The sequence below is a fragment of the Triturus cristatus genome, chromosome 8, assembly GCF_964204655.1.
Source record: "Triturus cristatus chromosome 8, aTriCri1.1, whole genome shotgun sequence".
In the NCBI taxonomy this organism is placed as follows: Eukaryota; Metazoa; Chordata; class Amphibia; order Caudata; family Salamandridae; genus Triturus; species Triturus cristatus.
Genome location: NC_140591.1, coordinates 130,034,684 through 130,060,865, shown reverse-complemented (window position 1 = coordinate 130,060,865; position 26,182 = coordinate 130,034,684). Strand labels below are relative to the sequence as shown.

General features: G+C 42.3%; 1 long non-coding RNA gene across 1 annotated transcript; it reads left to right on the top strand.

Annotated features, from left to right (window-relative positions):
• The first annotated feature begins 1,741 nt into the window (after positions 1–1,741).
• LOC146801685 (uncharacterized) lies at positions 1,742–26,182 on the top strand. The gene is made up of 5 exons (XR_014967643.1): positions 1,742–1,882; positions 15,065–15,111; positions 15,700–15,735; positions 20,964–21,042; positions 26,088–26,182. It is a non-coding gene; the product is annotated as an uncharacterized LOC146801685 (long non-coding RNA).

The window sequence follows — 26,182 nt, the reverse complement described above, 5'->3', positions numbered from 1 at the left end:
TCTGTCCACCACCCTTCAGAATTACAAAAAAGTACATAATTTCTATTGTTCTCATTCTGATGTATTCTGAAATATCAGCACAGTTAATGTTAATTGTGCGCTGGAAAAGATACCATCATACAGCCTATCCTCTTGAATAGGAACTCAATAGGAACATTGTCACATACATTCTTTCGCTTTGAAGTCATCAGAAGAAAAGTAAACAACAAGTTCTCACAGAGTACAAAGCCTGACATTTGACCTCTGTCTTATTTGACCTCTATCTTTGAATGTACAGCAAATGAGACAAGATAAGAACAAGATTTAAAGGCCTGTTTACAGATAACGAGTACCTACGGGATAAACAAAGACAAGCTGGAAAGCCTAACACAACAAGGAAATGAAAAAGTCAGTTAGGAAAGATACACTCTCAAGAGTGGCCCAACAAAAAGAAAAAAACAGCCCCAAAAGTGTGAACATTGTCACATACATTCTTTCGCTTTGAAGTCAGCAGAAGAAAAGTAAACAACAAGTTCTCACAGAGTACAAAGCCTGACATTTGACCTCTGTCTTATTTGACCTCTATCTTTGAATGTACAGCAAATGAGACAAGATAAGAACAAGATTTAAAGGCCTGTTTACAGATGAGTACCTACGGGATAAACAAAGACAAGCTGGAAAGCCTAACACAACAAGGAAATGAAAAAGTCAGTTAGGAAAGATACACTCTCTAGAGTGGCTCAACAAAAAGAAAAAAACAGCCCCAAAAGTGTGAGCAGTCCAAGGACACAAGTACTTGGGCCATGCTCTAGGGGAGGGTCACATTGCAAGAAGAGGGAAGTGCGGACTGCAGAACTAACCAGCAGGAAGTAAGCACTTGAGAGTAGCTTTGAAGCCCACCAATGTTAACTAATGGGAAGGCTCCAAGCCTACTAACAGTAAACAAAATGTCTTGAAGAGACCAAAAAATGTATGGCCCAAAAACTAGCACTCTCAGAACCTCACACTGCATTTATCCACAACTCTCTGTCGCGCTATCATTGACACCCACCCATGTTCTGAAATCACCCGACTACCAGAGGCAACTCAGTTTGCAGTATGGGCTTTTGACATATCCCATGAAGAACAAAAATACAGAAATACAGTACTTAGGTGAATAAAACGCTCTTAGGAAATAGGGACATGTACACAGTTCAACGTGAAGTAAAATGTGTGAAATTAACAGTGAAGGAATCATTGACGTGGATTGCTTGAAGGTTTGATTTACTCATTGTTAAGAAAGAAATCATTGTGTTTGCTTTTAAAGTTAAAGATCCGAAAGATACGGCCTGGTTGGGGCCCATTTTAAAGTCGTTTTTGCTGCGCACCCACGGCATATAGAGCCTTGACTCACTACATTCACAATCATATAATTTCAATATTCTGTCCCGCTCTCTCACTGGCAGCCAAGCCAGACATCCCATTAGTGTTGTTTAAAGAGGGCTGCAACTGTCTTGCACAGTTTACACAGCACAAATAACCTGCCAAAAAGCAGTTTATCAGGATCAAGAGTCCTGGTGCCCTAAAATGAGTGCCAGAAGGGTCCATCGGCAACCATAGTAAAATACATCATCCTGTTTGGCAATGTACCATACAACTGATGACTAGTTTTACTACCATAGTATGTGGCTTAATTGACAGAGAATATGCTTATGCAAAAATATCAAACCATTAAACAAACAGATCTGAGGATATAAAAGTGGCATTAAAGTATTGAAGAGCAATCCACATCCAGAATCTGACAAACAGACTGAATTGAGGAGACTGTAGTAAACCATGGCTCAGAAGGTGTTCTATGGCCTGGCTCTGGTCCTTATTATTGGAGTCATGCTTTTGAATGTACAGCCTGCTGAATCTGCCGAAGGTAATGTATAATCAATTTATCCACATTGTGTAGTTCAGCCAACTTGAAAATAAGTGTTATCAAGGCAAAACTGTAGGCTGGCCCATAACTTCTGGGGGGAAAAGTGAACACTAAGGTGATTAGGGAGTATCACAGAATACGATTTTGGTTTTATTCTCACATAATGTATTCCTTCATTTTGTCCATGTGGCTCACGGGTACTTTCTTGTTAGCTGAGAGTCAAAAGGGGTTTATTCCAAGGTAGCTCACATCTGGAGGGTCTTTGAAAGAGTCAGCAAAATAAATCTATGTTCAGGGGATGTTCTGGCAAAATACAATACCATTTAAACACTCTAATAAATGATTTACGCTAATAGCTCTGTCATGTTCCAAAAATAAAATCTATATCATGACCTTATTGTGACATTGACTGTATGACCTTTTTTAAAAACTCTCAGTTTTTCATTCTTAAAAGTGATTTAAATTGGGCAATTATAGATGGCAACTACAGTTGTGAAATGTTGGGTTAAAATTCAAAGTGTGAAATTCAGAAAAGGCAGTTGTAGGTGCACAGCAGATGCATGCCCTCAAGTGTGGTGAAATACGACGCAGTGTACTGTGGTTTGAATAGGCATCCGAATAGCAGAAGTGGAGGTAATGAGGCAACACAAACTATGCGGTTCACTCTTTCAAACCTTATGAGATGATCTGTCATGATCAGTGTATGTGTTTATGGTACTCGCAGAGCTCGAACGTGGTCAAAAAGCAGCAGAGTGCTCTACTAGGTCAAAGGCAAAGATATAATAGCCAAGTGATTGGAGAGGGGCTGGTATGGAGGGGGACTATTAGTGCCCCATAATAAATGGGTCTGACTCCATCCCATGACTGCAACTAGGTACAGAACGCTATCTCCCTGAGTTGTGTAAAGGCATTGCTGTTATTTACTCCTTCATGTTTAATCTCTCTATGCTGACGGTTAAGGCTGGTCTTCACAAAACCACCTCCGGTGGAGGCCCTACCCACCAATTTGAGTGCAAGACATATAACTTAAAACATGAGCTTTCTCTGAAAACAGATTCCCCTTTACCTAAAAATATACTCCAATAAATGATAGCTGAAGGCAGAGAATGCCCTCTCTAGTCTTCAAAATTGTATTATTCTTATTTCAAATGGATGAAGTGGTAAAGAGAATGGAAGTGCTGGGGAAACAGATGAGGAAAGAGAATGATACCATTGCCCAGTACCAAACAATGTGACTAGGTCCATTGTTTTGCTCATTTCCTGTAATCTGCTCCATATGAAATGCAGTAAATTCCACAGCTCCAGTTCTCTCAACATGGCGTGAATGGGTGCAACATGTGTGCTCCATCAATCTTAAAGGATGCTGGCTCTCTAGCTCATTGTGGAACCTCAGTGGTGAATCCATAATAGAGCAGTAGTGTCAAAATGCTACTGCTCTGTCAGCTGAAGCAGGTACAGTGAGGCTGCTGCTGGGGTGTGTTGGGCTGACAGACAGAGGCTCTAATACCACCAGCACTTGTCAGAACAGGACAGCAAGCAAGGGTTCACAGGCAGCGGTTACTTAAGACACAGCTTTTTCTTGAGGGTTGTAGTCCACAGTTGTGTTCATTGTGCAGGCAATCTACCTTATAAGGACTGAAACCCCACAGAGTTTTTCATCTTTCAAGGAAAGGAGATGTGGGGTACAGTGAATCCAATATCCAAACAAGCTTTATTCGAAAGATTATGTCATAAAAGCACATACAAAAAAACAAATAAAAACATAAGTGATAACAATAAAACATATGCAACAGTGTAGAATAAAGCCTGAGCGGCTAAACAACATCACCATGGAAGAAAATTATCTATTTAGCTCTAAAAAACCATTAAGATCTTAAATAATAAAACTTGATTAAAAAGGAGAGAAATTCCTATTTTACAAATTACAGAGCGTATTTAATATTGACAGGCTCTTGAGTTATTTTGGCTCTTTAATAGTAACTAGATTATGTACAGGTAATCACTACCTTATTTAGCCTTAGCGAGACGTAGGGAGTTTGCTCTTTTAGCCCACGACCACCCCAAGAATTTTGCCATTGTTATGGCCAACGTTGGTGATGTATCAATTCAAAGGATTCGTCCAGCTTCACTAGCTCTTCTTGTGCCTAGGAGCATACAAATTGGTGTCAGCCAAGCACGGCGTGGAGCATCATAACCAGCGCAAACAAACAATAAATGGGCCAGTGAATCATTACTAAGCTGGCATACCGGGCATATTTCATCAATAGGTTTATCCCATTTGGTAGTAAATGTTCTTAGACGCAGTGTGCCCACTCTGAACTGGATATATTATTTCCGGTCGAGCGGCTTTGTAATTTGGTCCCAATAAATCTCCAAACTGGGTGTTGATTTACTTACCAGGAAATGGCCAGTTAACGTGGACGAATCGCTGGTTCTGTGTATATTAAGCTGAACCTTTTTCCAATATTTCGCCTTCAGGGATTTTTGGTGGGAAAATTGGCATTTATCGGGTCCTTCCACAATGAAATCATACCAACACTTGCTATACGCTCTCTCACCGCCCATAGCCATTTTATTCAATGAGAGGTATCTGCCTTTATTACATCAAGAAACCCATGTGCATACACTTCAAGTTCGGGAGTAGTCCATGGCCTTTGTCAATACAAAAGGAGATATAATTTGGCTATATCTGCAATAGGTTTCCTCCCAAGATCATACAGTAACGGACAAGTTGGGGTACTCTGTGGTAGCCTGGTGATTTTCCTCAAAAATCTATTTTCCGATATTGAAAGCATAGAAAGGTTCTCGCACCCCCATAGCTCTGAACCATAGAGGGCTGAGCTCATAACTTTCAAGTTATAAATCTCAAGTGCCTGGCTAATTGGCTTTGAGTATGAGGTATTATGTTCCTTATGCAACACCCCAACAATTGCCTGTGCTTAAGAGATGCCAAATCAATCTGATGGTTTAATTTCAGATCGTCCTGGATATTAACCCCCAAAGATGTAAACTCTTTGACATGCTCTAGTGGCCGATCATTCATTAAAATACCCCCTTTATAGGCCCTATGCGGATTAAAAGCCATTACTTTCGTTTTCGACACATTGACCTCCAAGCCTCGCTTCATGCAGAACTCCTCAAAGATTGTAAGAGCTCTTTGGAGACCACCTGGCGTCTTGGAGATAATCAATGTGTCGTCCGCAAACATTAGTATGGGGATTTTTTATTCTGCTAGAGTTGGGGCATCCATAGGGACTGATCTCAAACATGATACTATTCCATTGATGAATAGAGAAAATAGCATCAGTGCCATCACACATCCCTGGCGCACTCCTCTTTCTACCGGGAAGGATTCGGTGACTTCGCCCTCAATGCCCCATCTAATTTTTGCATTTTTGTCCTACTCCTCGTGCACTCTCATAGTGAGTGTAAGTAGATCCAGTGGCATCGCCATTTCTTGTAAAGTACCCCATAATTTGTCTCGAGGCACGAGGTCACACGCTGATTTGAGATCAACGAAAGCGGCATACAGACTACCCTTGCCCAGCGTCACCCTCTTCCAGTAGAGCAAGGTAAACCTAAACACTTGATCAATGGTGCTTATAAATGCCCTGAACCCAGCTTGCAGTAGCGATAAAACCTTAAACTCATCAATCCACTCTTGTATTTTACTAAGCACTAGTCGCCCCATTACCTTCTGTAGACAATCAATTAAACTAATGGGGCTATAGTTCCCTGGGCATGATTTGTCCCCTTTTTTAAAAACCAGACTAATTTCTGCTCCTTTCCAGGATGCTGGGACTGGAGCTCCCTGGGCGATGGCATTAGTCAACAACAGGATATATCAGCACCATCTTTCCTTATCATGGAGGAATAGGTCCCCTGGGATACCGTCGGGGCCTGGCGCCTTTCCTGCAGTTATGGAGATTATTGCCGCTTCAACCTCCACCCTACTAAAGGCCTTATCCTGATAAAGTAACCTGGTAATATCACCCTCAACTTCAACTACACGTGCGGATATTGGGGTTTGAAGTGGTTCACCCAGTCCGTCTGCAAAACATGATTTTGGGACTGACCGGACTGCCCTCCTCTATCCCATTTGTAAACATTCCAAAACTGTTTGGGATTTTTCATGGCACAGGCCTCCCTCAGTTCCTGCCATCTTTTATCATCCCATATTCTCTTTGCCTTTGTTTGGGTGGCCCTGTAGATATACCTGGCGCTTCGAACAGCTAGTGGCTCACCTACTTTAATGGCAGCCCCCAAAGCTACTCGTGCTTCTCGACACTCTTTATTAAACTAATGCCCATCTTTCCAATTTGTGGCATTTTTATTTCTACCCTACTTGAAGAAATGAGTACGCAAGTGGGTAAAAAAATTGTTGTGAATGTGAGTTGATTGCTCCAGGGCCAAAGAGTTTACTACACAGACCTCTAGCTCGCTTATGGCTCCATCCATACCATTTTTGGTGCTTTCCAGCAGTTCAGGCATCTCAATTATTTTTACCCATTTAAGGTGTCTCATATCGTTAGATAAAATAACTTCACTTGGAGAGTGGAGTGAATCATACTAGCGCTGCAGCAGTGGCATGCTGATTGTGCACCCGGCAGGGCCAGCACTTCTCAGCACGAAAAACAGCATCTACCTTCATGACTATCTCACTCTAAATTTGTTTTGTTATTTACTCCTCCTTCTCAATTTTTCGACAACTCAAACCTCATGTTTTTGTGTGTCAGTTTCATTTTCTCTCTTTATCCGTTCTCTGAAACTATACGCCAACTCATTCATTCTGTCTTCTCCTAAAACCCCTCTGTCAATTATCTTCCATTCATTTGGTGATTGTGCATGTCATGTCCCATGTGTGATTATCTCCTGCAGTCCTACCTTTGAGCATGAGGCGACTTTGATACTGTCACTCTCACTCTCCTCATCTGAAAATTAACATTATACAATGATACAACCTGCTCTGGCATGTGGGGTGGGTCCATTATACCTGCTTTATTGAATGCCTCAGTGAGTTCAACCCCACCCTTCTTTTCCATCGGTGGCACCCCACTGTGTCCGCTTTTATAGTTATCCTTTGGGGGGCAATGAGGATTATTCACATTTGGATCAACCTAAATGCTCACCAATCCCCTGCAATTCCCCCTACATGGTTAATACAAGTACTCAATATGAAAAATGTGTGTCCACAACCTAGCATTGATATGCTTGTATTCAAACCTTAGAGTCCCGGATAACTGACTATTTGCTATTGCGTGCGTTGACTACAGCTGATAACGCACACATGTTGATTTTCGGTATGGTACTCATACGGGAATGTGACTATGATTTAGTGTTTCTTCCCTTTTCAAACGTTTGTGCGATTAGCAGAACCCTTATTCGGTTTGGTACTGCATTTTCCATGCAAATGCTATGCTCATGGGTAACAAATGGTTTCAAGTTAGGAGTGAATTTTAGGTGAAACTCCAAATCAAATATGGAAAAATCTAATTTCTTATGACCTTTGGATTCATTGGTGCAAATATTCACTTTATAAGTCCTGTTGTACCAAGAGAGCACACCAACATATTTCCTGTACTTCTTGTGAGTTTAGAACACGACCCTGAAGAGGTTGGGATCTCATTGTAGACATAGAAGACAGACCACCTTTTCCAAACCTTGATCTCTAATATCTTATGTTATGTTATTCAAAACCTGCCAGAACTCAAACTACAAATAAAAGCAAGACCTTTATTTTCCTGAGAAATGATAACAGCAAGAAAGAGCTCCTAGATTCAGTAAAAGGTTATTACAGACAATTTCTGCAAAACTGTAATGAACTACATGAATGGAAATAAGAGGATAAGCTTTAAGATACTGCAATGAATCATCCCTCACATATTGATACTGGAGACTCTAGTGAACTATAAATAAATCAGTTTCCTCTGTTTAATATTAATGCTCTGGTTCTACCAGCTTGTGACTGTCATATATTCAGTAACAGGACGTGAAACCCTCAACTTCTTATAGTAGCATGCTTGCTCCATGCTATAGGTGGATGACTGAGTCCATAATGTGCCCTGGTAAGAGTGTAGCATAGGACACACCTGTGCCTGTATGTAGTAATGTGAAGTTTAACATCAGGATCAAGATGATCTGTGAATATAAAATAGACTTAAGTGAATGAAGAAGTATGTCTACTCTCTTTATAGTTCCTGAGAGGCTCCTAGATCATCAAGTTCTCTCACAGGCTAGCCTTTTCTAAATGTCACATATACACTAGCCTGGGGCCAAATCGAAAGAAGTTTGGAATATTTGTGATAAATCCACAAATCAGTTATTTAGTTACCACGCGCAGTAAACATGATATCGAAGTGGATCAAGTTCAAAATAGGATTAACCTATGGCAATATTGGTTTTGCCTGTTTTTTCACATGTAATGATATGAAGTCGCCACTAGCATTGTGCTAATCCTAAGGAGGAGAGCTGTCCCATGCCATACATTGGTATTACTACAGTTGTAAACCAAATTCCAAAGTCTTTAGAAATGTGAGTTTACCCGCTGACTGTACATTGTACAAAACGTTTTACTACCCAAACTTCGGTAAATGAGGGTGTTATACGGTTCCTATCAATTAAGTAGGACTGTGTATCTGAACAACATAAGCTTCAGAATATGGGAGTTCAGTTCACACATACCATCAGAAAACATTGGCCTGGGTCCCAGCTAGCCCACAGTGCCCCATCTGAACCCCTAACCCTACCAGGGTACCAGAGGATATCAGCAACCTCGAACATAACCACTCTTTATTCCCCAAGCAAATCGTGAAAACTGATCTACCATTTCATTGTTTACATTTACATACCCAAGGTAAACACAAGAAAGATACAAATTGACTTTTCTTTTTTTGAAATAATACTATCCTTGTATAGAAAGAGTGTGCTGCATTTATTAGGCAGAATAAACAAAGCATTGTAACTAGCATTACAAGAATGGTGAAAAAGGTAAACAGTTCAACCATTATATAATTACTATGCTTTTACTCGCACTTAACACTATCTATACTATTGAGACGAAAGTGGGAGTACCCTCTGCAAGATCCCCTGGGATAGCCCAATGCGCCATACCTGAGTATAATGTATCAGGAGCCCAGCTTGTATAGGACAGGCTATCGTCCTTTGCAGGATAGAGGTCAGAATCATCAGGACTGCATCTTAGCTACAGGGCGTCATGTTCCAAGAAAATCCCACCAAAAGTGCTCCTCTGCCAAATGTATCACAGAGGCCATTTACATAATTAAAGCACTGCCCCAATGTCATTGTGTCAAATGTGCTGAGCTGATGCTATGGTTAGTCTTTAGTCTTAGAACTGTCTCCAACCGGACAACCAAATACAGTGGCATCGCTTCTATGTGCCTAGCTTTATACAGAGTGTACTTACTAAGAAATTAACTGCATGTATAGTAACTTCTCAGTACATTATCATGTAAGTGTCAAACATGTAAAAAGTTACCGTTAAAAAAGGGTGTCAAGCTAAAAAGTGAAACTAAAATGGAGACTGAGAGCAGGCCCTGTTGTGCTTTACAACAAGGACCAAGGTCTTCATTGTATAGTTTTTGAAACATCTTTAAAGTTCTTGTTTGCATATTTGTTAGAGAACTATTTTTAATTTAAAATTGTGGTACTTAAGCAGAGAACGCCTTCAAGAATTGGCAATAAGGGACTTCCAGTTACTTGCCATTTGATATTTCCCAGAATGCCATGTTTAGGTATGTAGCTGAGTTCAAAGGGGAAGTGGCCCATTAGAGGCTGTGTTCCCTGTGAAAGTCAAACATGTGCTTCAGAAGCTGCCTTCATTGGAGACTCAGCCTTATCAGCATCAGGCGAGATGCAGCATCTTCAAAGTGCGCTGCCTGTAGGTGGGACTGTCTCTGGCAGAATCTTATGTGATAATCTGGGTGAAGGACCTCTTCTCCAAAGTGGTTGAGTGTCAGTCCTTATATACTAAATCCTATCAGGGAATAGAATTTCTGACATAAGTATAGGAATGTCTGGCATAGATTATGTGCATCAAGGTGTACGTCCAAACATTTCGTTATGGACATGTGAGGCGAATGGCCATCAATTCAGACTACAATATTTTAGCTATATGTCTGTATTTTTCCTTATTTGACCTTGGCATGCTCTCTTCTCGGCTCCTGCTCCTGCTCTCCTACTCTCCTGCCTCTGGCAGTACCAGGAAGCAGGCAGCCAAGCTCCCTCCGGACCCTCCCTAAAGCCAATCACAATGCTGCAAGCAGCGTTCTGATTGGTGGGGACGCCGCCCAACAAGGTCCTTATGGGGAGGCCATGTTCTCCATGTAGGCAGAATTGCAGCCTACATGGAGAAGGGCAGAGTGTGCGTGACTGGTTTGGGCCGTCCAAACAGTCTTTGTGCACTCAACAGTGGGAAAACCACTCCTCCTCTGACCTGCTTGCTCGCCCGCCCGCAACTAAATATAAAATGGTTTGCCCACTCGGTGACTCTTTCCTGTTGTTCCCACCACTGTTAGCCCACTTGACAGAAGCTGCTATTATCAATTCAGGGGTGCCTGACCATGATGCAGTAAAAGCATGGCTTAATCTGGGGGTGCTGCAACCTCCTCCAGTGCAATGGAGGCTAAAGTTCTCCCACTACAAAATGCCCATTGATTAAAGATGCTTCCATGGCCACCTCCAGGCATGCCTGGACCACAATTAGGAGACAATGGGTTACCTGAGTGACCATTGGGCAGCCAAGAAAGTGACAGTCAGGCATGGCACAATGTAGGCTGCTGCCCAAGGAAATGCAAGGCACTCCAGTTGCAACGCAAACTGGAACAAGTCAGCCATACTCTCAAGACTCAATACTCCTCCACTCCCACAGAGACTACATCGGAAGCCTTGGTGCAGGATAAAAAAAAGTCTTAGCTCACTTTACATTACTAGAGCAGAAACTGGCCTTTTCCATCGGAAGCAGTGCCACAAAGAGAGGGAGGACAGAACTAAGCAAATTCGAGCCCTATAGGCCTGCCAACAAGAGGCATCCCACACTATACCTGCCAACCTCCATGCAGATGGCACACCCCGCACACAGCCACTAGATATTCTGGTGCCCTTTGGAGCATACTATGCACCCTGATGCACCTCAAACATCACAAAAACACCCGTTGACATAGACATTTTCCTGATGCAAAACGCACCCCCTAGATTTACTCCACTGCAACACTGAAAAATTGAGGCCGCCATTACTGAGGGCAAAATCACAGAGATTATTGGGGACCTACCATACAACAAGTCCCCTGGCACAAACTGGTACGACTCTGAATATTATAAGATGCAAAAGGACCTTTTAGTGCCCATGCTTTGTACGTTCTTTTTGGAAACACACCCCACCCAGACTGTTAACATAGGTCAACATTGCAATAATTACTGTTATCACCAAACCTGGCAAGGACCCATTGCACTGTGCAAACTACAGACCAACTTTTCTTCTTAATGCCAAAACCAAAATCTTGGACTAACTACTGGAAAAACGACTACAGCAAGTTACTCTCACTTTAGTAATATGAGATCAAGTGGTATTTGTTCCCCACTGCTCCTCCATGTCGCATCTCTGAGCCCTCTCCCACATTTCCTGCAGGTGTGCAGTGATAAAGATGAAAAATGACTAATCTCTCTTAATGCTTCAAATGGCATTCAAAAGGTTGATTGGGACTATATGTTCCACATACTACAACAGGTAGGTATAGGCACATCGTTCTTAGCTTCGGTCCATAAACTTTACAGTCACCAAAAGGTAAGGGTGGATTTTCACGGCTACATCTTTACACCCTTCACTATTCACAGGGGTTCAAGAATAGGCTATCCCCTCTCTCCCCTGTAGATTATCTTTGCCCTGGATCCCATGGTGATCACCATTTGAAACTCGCAAGAAATACAAAGCATACCAACCACAGGAGGGATTAATAAAATATTATTAAATGCTGATGACATCCAGGTCACTCTTCTCAACCCGACCTTCTTGCTGGATGCCATGATGGAATTGATCGCCAGCTTCTCAAGCATATCGAGATACAAAGTGAACTGGTATAAATTTGAAGGCATGCATTTGACTCTAAACCTGCCCACCACTGTTCTTAGAAGGCATAACATTTTCATAAACCCCTGACACCCTGAAATACTTGGGTATTCTGATCTCCCCGGAACTGACCAACATCCTTACACGTGAACATCAAAGCGAACTTTCACTTTTGGGCCCTGCAAGCCTCTCCCTATGGGCCAAGACCCAAATGATCAAAATGAATGTGTCACCTAGACATAACTAACACTTTTTAATGATCCTTCTCCTTGTCCCTATCCTACTGATGTTGGGCAATGAAGACTCACTCACAACCTTACTATGCGAATCTGGGCAAAAGCCAAGTTCAAACTTGCCAAACTGTATCAACTGTAAAAGGTGGCATTAGATTCCCCAGCATCACACATTACTGGCAGGCATCAGAACTCATGCACCTCTGTTACATCCTACACACCTCCCTGGACACCCAGAAATGAGTTGCAATGGAAACGGCCCTGAATGGATGCATAAGTGGACCTAGAATGCTCTACACTGGTGTCCCTGACTGCCTCCTCTCTTCCCATCCAGGCTTGGCCACCATGACCTATGCCTGGAGAAAAGCTCATACACTCCTGAAAATACATCTCACACTTCATTTTCTGGCCTCTATTGGTGTAAGGCATTCATGCTGATAGACGGTAAAGAGCCGTTATGGAATGCCCCAAGCACTAATGGTGTCTGTTCTATAGCCGGCTTGCTTATAGACCAAACATGCGATTCCTTTGCTGAAGGACAGGCCCAATTTAACCTACCTTCACAATATTTCTGGGACTACCAGAGAATACAACATTGTTTACGGAAAGTATTAGCTCCTCCTATCTCAGTAATACTGGGAGGCCTCTTCTGTCCTGGACCATTTGAAAAAACTGGTTATACACAAAGGGGTGGTGTCTGTTCTCTATCAAATACTGACAGACTATCAATACTTCACACCAGGAATCCCTCCTTGAAATCCTGGTGGTCAAACAGGCCATGTATAAAATATTCAGATGAGGATTGGCAAAACTATAGGCCACACATGATGGCCATATCAGGGAAGCCAGACTAAAATTAAACTATTTTAAAATACTTCATCAATGGCATTGGATACCCTTTCAACTACAGCAATCATTACTGCTTCCAAAAGTGACATGTACGCGGTTTGGGCCCCTGGACTGAGACATTGTTAATTTCCAGTGGGAATGTCCTATATTAACCCACTATTGGACATCTGTGACCAATATGATTGCACAAACCCCATGACTCCACCCAATGCCCGGACATCCCCAATCAACAATACAGATGGCATACTATGGCACTGGCAACAGCAACAATCTGTATCCTAAGATTCTGGTGCACTAACATCTGTCCATCCTATGACTCCTGGCTCAAGGAAATGTATAAAACTGCAGTCTGTGACCTCACCGATGCCAGGCTGAATGATCGACTGGAGACATTTCTAGAGCTGTGGAGTGTGTTCATTAGAGGCCCCTGGACTACTCCATATAACCTGGTACAAATGGACTATGAGGAATCTGATATACAGCCTTACCCATGGGATTTATCGGGGGAACCCGTGTTGAGGCTCAAGAACACTTGTCTGCAATTAGCCAAAAGACTTTCTCAGAACAAAAGATAATGGACACCTGAAAGGTAGGAAGGTTCCCTACTATCACACTCCCCCCCCCCCCCACCCCTCCACCGCATTTTTTTTTTTTACTGTTCACCACCAAACGTCCCCGTTTCCCATCCTGGATTCCCCCCTTCTTATAGGAAATGATTAAATGTACCCTGTATCAGTACGAAGCCAAAAGGTAGGATACTTTAACTTGCCATACATTGGACTTTCGAAGGCTCCTATAGTCCGGTGCTTTTGAATAGTCCAGTAACTTGACTGTGCATGCTGACACGTTTGGTTTACGAGGCTTTACTTTTCTGTAGGGTACATGTGAAACCCAGTAGAAAAGTGTGAATGGGGGTAGATTGACTGGTGAATAAATGTCTACCTTCTGACGACCATTATTAATGCTTTGCCTTAGTGGGTTGGTGTCTTCTTGACAGCCTTTCTCTCAGTTGCTGCACAAAAATCTAATGCTGTAAATAGTGACACAATATCGGTACATGAACTTTACAGCCCTGTTCTTCTAGGAATAGTTTGACTTATCCATTGGCAATCAGTGCATACGTTTAGCTTATCCATGTTAATATTCCAGGGTTCCAGGTTAGGTTGACTTTATCCCATCACAAGAAAATCCTAAGAACTTAGGGGCAGAATTATGACGACTTTCGCATCCCTCCAAATCGGCAGGGATGCGCCAGGTAAGATGCGTCACGCAAGTTTACCCTTGCGCCACCACAGATGCGCCGCATTTACTATGCGGTGCATCGTGGCGCAAGGATAAAGAGATGTGTGGCGCATCTCCCGTCAGACGGGTGGCGCATTGCTGGAGTCGTGTCGCATGCTCGACGCAACTCCAGCAATTCTCGTGGCCTGCCCATATATAACGTGGTGCGTCACGCATTATGCCTGCTTCAAGCAGGCGCAATGTTTTGATGCAGCGGTGTCAGGAAAGTGACTGATTGGAATTTTGTAGATTTCACTCAGGCACTTTACTGAGGCTTTACTGCGCCAGAAACCCTCACCCCGCGCCAGAACGCCCACGTGAAACCTGACGCAGGTTTCATGTAGCGCAGGGCTTTACAGCATGATGCATCTCCCTAGATGCGTCACGTTGTAAATAGGGTGCAATGTGGAGCATGGTTTCCGACGCCTCTACATCACAGAAGTTATGCAACAGCGGCACAAAAGTGGCGCAAGGGGGCTCATAAATCTGCCCCTTTGGTTTTTTGTATCGTCCTTGAGCGTTTACTCCTTCTGTGAACCATTTTCATCACGGTTACAAAATGAGACATTAAACCAAGTACCTTCGAATTTACCTTTAGCAAGAAAATCAGGGACTAGCCTTTAAACATAAGTATGTGCTTCTGTTGGATTACTGCACGAACACTCACGTAATTCTTTCGTTGTCGGTACCAGGAGAGCGTGTATTGGTCAAACTCTGTCTTTTCTTTTTCTCCTGCAGAAACTCGGGAGTCAAGGCTGGGTGAGAGTCGTGCTTCAGAATTGCGGGTATGTATTGCAGGTTTTGCAGTCTTGCTTGTCAACGAGGGTCCCAATGAGGGCAGAGAGAGGAGTGAACCACACTGCGCCCATTGACCAATGAAGCCAGGCCAGGCCTTGTGGCTGGGGGGTTGCAATTGTACCACACGGGTGCAAGGATGGCCGCCACGTCAGGTGGTCATGTCAAGATCCTGAGAATTCTTGTAAGATCTTCATCACGCTCACATCTAATAAGCATTGACAGAACCCATGGAATCTTGAGAGCCAACGTTCATTGGCAATGTACACAGCTCTTCAGACAGTAAGGGGGGGCAGCACTGAAATCATATTTTACACAGGAAATAATTTGAGGAGAACATTCACAGTAATTGGATCCAATCCATCGGTCAGGTTGTACAGTCTTTAGTCAGAGTCTGGACTGTGTAAGTATAAGTGAACTCTCTTTTATTCTGCTTGGTTAATCTTTACAATTTAATAGTTATAGGGGAAGTAGTTTATAGTACATCGCAGTTTGTTTATCAATCGGTATTGTCATTGATTTAGTTGTCGTAGCGCAAAACCATTGTTATGTCTTCTTCTCGCTCTTCTTCTTTTCAGGCTAACCTGCTGGCAGCCGAGGAGAGAGAGCCAGAGGTACGTATTGTATCCTGGGGTAAAGCTATTGTTCATCTCCCTCTTTATTCTATCTTGTATTTCACTCCAACAATTCCTCAGTAAGCACTATCTAGTCCTCTGTCACTTTCAGAAAGACTGGTCTTTACTCTCTAGTCCTTTATTGTTTCCTTTGTCCTGCCCTCCCTGCCAGGTCTTTCCTTACTATGAATTGATTTATATATATCCTTTGGCCAGTATAATTCTATCTATCCCCTTGCCTCGTACTAAACATGAAACTCAAACTAATATCAAAAGAAAGAAAGAAGAAAAACAAATATTGGCGCACCAAAAAAGTATATAATAATTGTCGCTCTTCTGTCATTGTGACGTATCATTCTGCCAGTCTGTACTTTACTTACTCAGCCTTCCCCACACCACTGCCCAGTCTGGCCGCCTCTTCCCCATCCATACGAAGTGTTGATCATGCTCCTGGCTTGGCCACGCCCCTCCTGGAGCGCGGCGGAATCGAGTGCTTCTCCCGCTAGTTCCCGCTCCTCCCTGTTCTGTTTCCCTGCCTGCTGCAAGTTTGGCATGCGCGTCCCTGTAAGCTTCTCTAAGCCTGGAGGTCTCCAGTCCAGGATTCAATTGGTAAGGCAGCCGGGACCACTATCCGAATTCCAGCTGTGCGCTGCTTGTTTGGGCAGCCTGGGGGTGGGAGGCGAGTTGAGAGGTGTCTGTGTTCAGATGCCGCCAGCGGCCCAGTGGGTGCCTGAGTGGCCTTTCTGGAGGCAGATGGGCGTCCTTTACCTCCCTTTTATCAACGGGCAGATGTCACTCCCTTTCTTTCTCTTGCTGGGCCGGCCCATTTATGTATGTATATTGAGCAGGGGGCCTGAGCAGAAGTGGCCTCACTTCTTTCCAGGTGTCTGATTAGTGTGAACCAAAATGTGCATTTATTTTAGCCAATTAAAGTTAAGAAAAAATGCCTCTGTCAGAGACTCCCCTTCCCCCGCACACCCTCTTTTTATAAAACTTCGAAGCAGTGTTTTGAGGAAAGGCAATATACAAAATGAGGGCCACATTTTGGTTGCGTGCCCAGGCCAATTTTTATCCCAATCCAACCCTGCTCCAATCCCGCTATATCTGTGGACTCCTTAACACGAACCCCGCACCAATTTATCTCTTGATTTCTCATCAGGATCCCGGTCAAAGAAATCAGGTACTGTCTTTCCGAGTCACTTGTTTCCACACTTCCCGCTAGATCGGTTCTTTCTCATCTTCACATCACCTTCTCTATCTCTCGTTATTCCACGCCCTTGTCAGTCTCCTCCCACTCTTGTAGTATCTCTCTGCCATCCTCCCAGTCCTGTAATAGAAAAGTTCTTCCTTCCTTCAGTTCTATTCCTCCTTCTTTAACTTTCGGCTTTAATCTTTCTTTTCCTTCCAGTCCAAGGGTTGCTGTCATTGCAGACTATTACCTTTCATTCTTTTATATATTCCCAGTATTCTGACACTATCCTGTTTACACAGGCCGCTTTGACCATCTCGCGGAGACCTTGAGTACTCTGGTTGCACATGATTACACAGTACAGAATGACAAAGCATGCAGACCAGACAAGTGATCTTAAGAATCCATATGCTCAGATATCCCTTTCTCACTTGCCATTGAATCCAAGCTGCACCGACTGATGATATTCATCAGGCCTAAACCGCTCTTGGTGCAGTGTGCCTCTCCTGAGTGCATGAAACAGCCAACAGGAATGTAAGAGCAGCTTCTTAAATGATGAGTAAGCTCCACATGCACAGGAAAGAGGTCTGTCCAATTCCTCGACCACAGCAAACTGTCCTCCAACAGAAGGCTCAGGCATTGAAACCAAACCATGTCACTCACTAACAGTGTGCCCTTCCACGTTCCACTTAGAACTTAACAAGTATACAAACCATAACATTGGGCTGCTTGAGGACCTGACTTTGCAGTTTGCACTGGACTGTGTCATGATCTGTTGTCACATTAAAGCAGCAAAGGTCACATTTCTACCCCCCCCTGGTGCAAGGGCTCAGTTCAATGCAGCATTATGAATTAGAAATCCAGCTGGACTGCAGTCTATATTCAAGTCAACTCACTGAGCAGTACTGTGTAGGAGGTGTTTCCTGGTCATGTTCAGTCCCACTAGATGAGTTCAGGGACGCAGTGCAATTACAAACCCTCAATAATAGCACCAACATACAGAAGATGAAAATGTAAAATGTTCTAAAACTCAAGTCTAGTGCATCAAGCATTAACAGTAACCAAGCAGAGAGAGAACAAGAATGCAGGTGTATATGTCATAGCCAGCAAATAAAAATATGAACATTCCTAACATGGCTAGCAAGTTCCTAGCACCCTAACACCCTATCGCTGCTTCTAAGGGCTATGCTAAACATTAGCATTAAATAGCCTTTAAATCAAGGGGCATATTTACAACGTCACTTTTAGTGACACTGAGGTGACGATAGGGGCCTTGCCTTATTTACAAGGCAGCGTTAAGCCACTTAATGTGGCTTAAGGCGGCCTTGTACAATAAGGCACCCTTTCAAGCTGTACTTGGCGTGGAAGGGGATAGCAATGTGTGTTGCGGTGGGCATTCCACTGCAATACCCATTGATTTTGACGCTGACCCCTATTTACAAGGGTGTGTAAATAGGAGGCAGCACCAAAATTAAGACCAGGGAAAACGTGGTCTTAAACAGGCAAAAGGAGGAGAAATGTTTTATTTATCCTAGTTTTTGCTGTTTTCATGTGTGCTGCTTTATGCTGCATACATAGAAACAGCAAAACGCCATTGATTGTTTATGTGCAGGAAGATGACCTTTTCTGCACATAAACATTTTAAAAAAAAGACGTTTTGCAACTTCTATGTGTGCAGCATTACGCAGCACACATACAATTTATAAAACACCATTTATTGATTGTTTATGTGCAGGAAGGGAGGCCTTCATGCACATTAACAATCTCCCACTCAACGCAGACACCCTTGCACTATGGTGCATGGGTGCTTGCGTTGGCGCTAGGCTGCTAAATTTAGCACCAGCTCAGGGGGAAATGCAGGGCTGCACCATATTGTTTCTGAAGTGGTGGAGCGCAGCGTTAAGCCAAGGAGGCTAACTCCGTGCTCCGCCGCTTCATTGTAAATATGCCCCCAAGTTTCCTAAGATGGGTTTCACTGCCATTCTGAATCACACCTCTTGCATAAGAATGATCAGCAGTTCTCGGCTCATCGAACAGCTCCGACTGAGGATAGTTGATGCTGCAAACCGGATCAGCTTCTAGCTTCATAGTTCTCATCGTGAAGCCCTTTGAATTAACGATCAGATACCTGTATTTTTATAGTATTTGATTGCTGATTTTAGACATTAAACTTTGAGCAAGACCGTGGTAAATAAAACCATATCAATTTTCACTGCCAGCACCCATAGAGGTAATGACAGCAACGATATCATTAACAATAATAATTCAACTCTATATACTAGAGATAGAAAAGATAATAAGAATTCTGCGTGAGTGTAAAACTTCACACTCTCTAGGCGAAAGAGATACAAGAATCTGAAAAGAAGTACATGATTACAACAGAAGAGGTCCTAATGATCCTTGTCGCAGCATTCACAACTGGGTGTGTAAATGGCTGTATGGATGAGTGAGTGGGTGTGTGAATGGCTGTATGGGTGAGTGAACTGATGTGTGAGTGCTTGTATGGATGTGTGAATGGGTATGTAAGTGATTATGTGGGTGTGTGAGTGCTTGTAAGAGTGAGTGGCTGTATGGATGAGTGAGGGTGTGAGTGAGTGACTGTGTGTGTAAATTAGTGGGTGTGTGAGTAGTTGTATGTGTGAGCAAGTGGCTATGTGAGTGACTGTTCGTGTGAGTGACTCATATGAGTGGCAGTATGGATGAGTGAATGGTTGTGTGAATGGCTGTACTAGTGAGTGTGTGGTTGTGAGTACCTCTATGGAGGAGTGAGTGGGTATATCAAAACTGGTATGAGACTGTGAATGAGTATGTGAGTGGTTGTATGTGTGTTTCTGTGGTAATAAGAGAGGCTCTATTGGGGCATGAGTGAGTGCGTGAGTGGTTCTATTCATGATGTCCCCTGAGGCATTTCCCCGTTTTTGTGTGTGCTGCAGAAAGCAGCACACAGAGAAAGAGGAATAAACAAGAAGGAATAAAGATATTTTTTATCATAACACTTCAAATGGGGATGTGTAACATTTCAATGCCTTCCCAGGTTTACCAGTAACGGTAAATATGGAAATGCACCAAAATCTATGAGTGGAAGCATGGGAACATCCACACTCCACCCATAGATTGGCACCCTGAGGCAGGGTAGCGTAACGATGTGTTGTAAGACTCTGGATTTATCATGCCATGCAGGGCCATGCAAGGTGGCCTTGCACAGATTGATAGATCTGATTTGAGTTGTGTAGCTCTTGCGCCCCATAGTGTGGTGGAAGGGTTGAGCAACGCTTTAATAAATATGCCCCTAAGGCTCTACTAGTAGAAACAATCCTCCAGCTCTAAATAAGGTTGCCTAACTGCGAATTTGGAGGGGTGGAAATGAAAATGAGCATAAATCTAATATAGTTTCCACACACTCTGCCTACTCTCAATGACTGGCTAAGTAACGTAAATTGACCTTTAAAATTCATCTTGAGTATTGGCATAAAATTGTCTTGGTCTCATGGGCCCTCCATCCCTTATGGATCACACACTCATCCAAATCCTAACAAAGGAGCATTAATTGACCACTCATAATGAGGGCCTGGGTAAGAACTGATGGTAATAGGGTGCTCAAATACAGGGGTGAGTGCAATTTGTACTCATTTCAAATCTGCTTTTATGTACTCCGAGTCAAACACTATTTGCACCTGTTGTTTTTTATTTACATTAGTGTGTATCTTGCTCTGAATTATTGTGTGTGTTTAGATGCTTCACACTGAGTTGTTTGCTCTCGCATAAGGTACACTTCGAGCATATATTCAATATAATTTACAATGATTTTAGATTGTTGAATTTTAATTTTGTCATTTCATGAAAAATTTAAATGCATTTCTATTACTGTATGTTTGGCTCTTTTTCTATAACATTACATTGCCAGGTGCTGTTTTTAGAGAGTTTGTCTGTGTAGGTAGCTCTATTTGATAATTCTATGACTTAGTTGCACTTTATAAGCTTTGTACAACTGCTACAAAACATGAGCTAACATATTCAAATCTCCTTTTTCTGTGTACAGCAAGACACACAAGAGCTTGGACTCCTTCGATCACTGCAACTCTAAAAGGGACGATTATTGGATCACTCATTCCAGCATGGTAAGCAAGGTGTAGCACAATAGAGCCTGAAGTAGGTAAAAGTAATCATATCGTAGATGCTTAATGATGCCACTTTACCTTCTAAATGAACCCATTTTGTGGTCAGAGCAATGGGATCCCCTCATTTTGAGGTTGGAGCAGCAGGATCATTTGATCTCACTGACTACAAGGAGGTCACTACCTGGGGTAAATATGCAGACCATCCTGTGAAGGGCCAAAAGTTCTATTCACATATGGCTGCTGCTGTTCGAAACAGGACATAGTTTTGGATGGTGTAGTTGATTGAATTACAGCAATATATGAGTGAACATTATAATTGATCAGTTAAACCCCACAAAACTAAATTAAGCTTTTTTTCCAAAACTACTCTTTAAATTGTTAGGGAGAGAGCTGCCACCACCATGAAGACCAGAATGAATACTTCTATGAAGTGAATCAGAGATGTATTAACTAAGAACCCGTAGATTTTGCTGTGGTAACTCATGCTGCCATACGCAGCAAATATTAAAAGTGCAGGAGGAAAAATCAATTTCCAACTCTGATCCTTTAAAATAGCACAAGGATGTCATAGGCTGTGTAGAAACCTGTAAAACCATAATTAAATGGTACACCTTTGGTACAGAGAATGGGAACAGTGTCAACTGTGCAAGTTTAAGTTCTCCAAGGATTTCCAAAGACAAGGTACATAAAGGGCAAATGTTGGATAACTTTACAATATGAGATGAATTTCCTCACATACCATAACCTTCCCTAACAGCATCACTAGCTGAGGTTTGTTCAACCATTCTCTGATCTAATGAACAGCAACACAATCTTCTTTATGGATTTTCCTCACTGCAGGCAAGTGATATTGGGCAAATATAGGACTCAACCATCTGGTCTCCACCTCTTGGTGAGAAAATGTATTGATAAAATAAAACACAATCAATCAGTCTCTCCACTCAACACTCAAACACCTCAGCCCTGAGGCCCTTAGGCCCAATGCCATGAAAGAAGCTGAAGAAGCTATCACAGCTTTAACTCTGGAAGATCTTCAAACAATTCTGATCCATGATTCCACCAGAAAGAAATGTGGATCAGCTGTGAATCAGCTGTTATACACTCCGTACACCAACATTACTAGAACAGTTGAAACAGTAGTCCATCAGAAGAAAGTAATAGTTCTTGTTAAGACAGCCAATAGTTTGTGCCACTGAGGCTTTGTAAAAATAACAACCTCTACTCCCTTGTCGCACAGTGCATAGCAGGTTCATTAAAGAGCACAACAACACTTTAGCTACATTGGGATCAATGACTCCATCTCTCTAGCAGGACATAGTGCAATACTAACAAACACATCTGTTGCTGAAGAAACCAACAGTTGATTAGAAAATTATCTTAGATTCCAAATCCTATTCCTGAGTGCAGTCTTGTAAGGCAAGGGCATCCACCAGTTCTGGGACTAAGTGGAAAATAAAAATTTTAATTTAATGAAATTAAGAGCTTACTCCAAGATTGTCAGTCAAAATTGTGACCTTTTACAAGCACAGATTCTGCTTTAACTGACATTAGAGGTGATCTCTTGGTGTCTCTTATTAGATGACAACCTGACCTTTTAATCTTTCATGACCTTTTGGCTGCCTATGACACAGTGGGCAATGAGCTTCTTATAAGTCATAAATGTCAGACATTCTCCTTAAATGGATTTAATTCTTACTATCAGAAGCATGTTAACAATTCACCAGTACCATAGCCACCTCACTGATCAAATATGCTCTCGATGGTTCAAACTGTTCCATTGGCAACATGTGCTGTTTCCCAGGATCACAAGAGCTGGAAGATACACCCCCACCCAAAAAACAAGGAAAAATTAGTGTCTAACATGATCAGCACCTTTGCTTTTCAAAAACAAATGGTAGTTGCCTTGATTAGTTTCAACTTTCAAATCATATTTCAAGAATGGTGCTCCTTAGCATATAAATAAACAACAACGTTAAGTCTCTGGTATTGCCTTTATGGAAAAAGATAAAATATAGTGTTTGAGGGGGGCAATGAAAAAGTGAAATAAATATCAGCAAATTTGGGGAGCATTTAAAGCAGAGTGTTATTATCTAACTTCTTCTAGTTCAAGCAGAGTCTGGCTACTTGGTTCAAAAACCTCTAGAGGTTTGTATTGTTTTTTAAGTGGCCCATTCTTTGGGGCTTATTAGGAGTTGTGGTGGGTTGCCTGCCATCTACCAGCAGGGTGGAGGTCATACATTGATCCAATCTTGCAGAATACCGCCAGCCATATTTAGAGATCTCTCCTTGCCTGGTGCAGACCTCAGTGCACTCAGAGGTGCCACTGCCACTATGATGGCCACTTTGAAGACATTATAAATCTGCTGAGCTGCCGCCATATTTCAGCTGGCCACTCAGCTACCCTTTTTTCTAAAACTAACTCCCAAAGAGGGAGTTTGTATTTGAAAAACGAAAGACTAATAGCCCAAACACTCTGGGAATTTTCTCCCAGGGTATGGGGTTAATTTAAAAAAAATTCTGTTGGGGCCACCAGGCAATTCCTGGTGATCACAAACACGGAAATGAATGTGCAAGATTGCTTGCTCCCAATAGCACGAATAGTCTGAGATATTTAGAACAATGGCCGGGAATCCGTTGGATTATTGGTCTAAGGTTTTTCACCAGGGAGACCTTCATTGGCCTTATTTTGGCTGTTGATCCAACTCTAAATAGAGAGGACAGACAGTCAGTTCGATGGACAGGGTACACCACCACCTTTGTGGCAGGGTACCCTATCCATTAAACTCTGAATGGTCAAATCCATATTAGATGTCATGACTCTTGTAAAGGATGACAGGCTGTTTGCATCCAAGACCATGGTTTGGGAATTCTAAATTAACCATTCATTTCAGATTCAAGAACAAAACATGCAGAGGAAAAACTGTAATTGTTAAGGGACCTACTATTCTCAATTACAATGTGCACCCAGCTGAATCTACTACACTGCCTACCATATTATTGACAACTCTGTTTCTTTAAACCGTAGCCAAAGTAGCTTCGCCTGCCACATCCTCTATTTCTCCTATCACCAACAATTAGACACCTACCCGCAGAGTTCACCTGTTAGCCTGCCTCTATCCAATCAACCCACTCTCTAATTGATCTACTGAACCCCGTTCCTCATAATTCTCTCTATGGGTTTGGAGCTAGTTTTGTGTTATGTAAATTCACATACATGCATTCAAGAATCCCCTGAAATCTGCCCTATGCAAGGAAGCCTTTGACATTTTTTCAGACATCACCAGGAGAGATTGAGCCCAACTCATTCCACAAATGCTCCACCAAGAATGTTCATGAATAGAATCCAAAAGTGGCAGAACTCTGCCTTGTAACTTGCCTTAACTTTACCTGGTATAACACATATGGTCCAGACACCCAACAGACCATCAACTCTGCAATTCACTGTTTAAGTAATGTACATAAATAAATCCAGACATCATTCACTATACCTACAAGTGCAATTAACAACTAAATTTATAATGCAATGGTTGATTCAATTTGAGAGATGGATACTTGCTAAGGATGATGCAAAACAAGGTTTGTACAAGATGTATAAATATGATTCAGTCAATTCATGAAATGCAGGATAGAAGTGCTGAGAACAGGAATTGGGGTAATAACTGACTGGCAGAGAATGGAAGGACATTTTCACCAGGTTAGCAGCTAGTGCACCCAGAGAAGCAATGAAGGAAAACCTCATAAAGATAGCAGTAATTTGGAACTACATTCCAGCCGGAATATATCCAGTGCCTAATTTGAGCCTGGGGTTTCTGCTGCTCGGAACCAGCACTTAGTTGTCAACACTGGCCCTTGTGACAATCTGCCAAATGGAGGGACTGTCTGGCTAATTTAGAGATGACCATAACAGCAGTTAGTTATAATTCAATATACATTAAAAATAACTGTTACTGCCTCACAAGCCATTCTAGGCAAAAATGAGGTGAATATGTCTTTTGGCAACCAAATTGAAGGAGATCACTTGTCCAAGGTACGTGAGGGTGCTTAGAATCACTGGATCAGAACAATGGAATTGATGAGTGAAGCCCAAATTTGGGAAGTTAGTAGAAATGCATAAAAGAAGAGTTATGATCTAGATGGGATAAGTGCAGTCAAGGACATTTAATGGGATGGCGATGGAATGGGGACATCTTTGGGGATGACTTAAGGGTGGATATTATTGTTATTCAGAATATGTTGATGTTAACCATATTCATACTAGGCCAGGCCAGAATTTGTATTTACACTTGCAGAATTAGAGCAATTTGCCATCTCCACAGAGTTCTGGACAAATTCTGCCAATCGCCACATGGCATAATTTTTTCCTATTACGAGCAATGCGATAACAACAGGAACAATGTGAGGCTCCAGCAAGCGAGGTGACAAGCATGAACGACATTTGGAATTCCCAAGCATAATTACCTGTCGCTAGCAAGCCTTCCAGTGTGATTTTTAACACGAGCGGTCATGGGAGTGGCAAGGGTCAGATGGCTGCTTCTCAGGTAGATTTGCAAATCAAGAGGCAGAAATCTCAAGTCGACTGGCCACATGCTCTTGCACAGCACACATTGGCATTGTCACAGATATTTCAGCATTGAAAGCGGTATTGGTGTTAATTCGCATCGCAAGCAGCGCGACATGCATTTTTTTCACACGTTGGTGGAACTCCGCAGAAATTTGCAAAGTTTTTGTGTAACTCTGTGGAATTACACTAAGTGAAAATCCACGAGTTCCATCAACCACTAAGTATTGAAGCAATATACTGGACATTTTGTGGCTCCTGATAGTCGGTGCAGGCTGTTTGAATTTTCTGAAAATGATAATTAAAAGATTTGACCCAAAAGTACATAATTCAACAGTTAAACTGCACCCTCACCTCAAATAGTGCCTACCACAAGATTTGCAAAGACCAAAACACCTTTTCCTGCTACCCCTAATATGTTTTGTTTCAGGAACATGATGGCCTGTTATTACCGACTAATTCTTAATATTGTTTTTTTTATCCACAGATTTGAAATGGAAACTCAATGAGGCTGTCAGTCTCTAACAGCTTTTATTGAATTAATTGGCTTGCGAATTAAATAATAAATCATGTTGAGCTCTA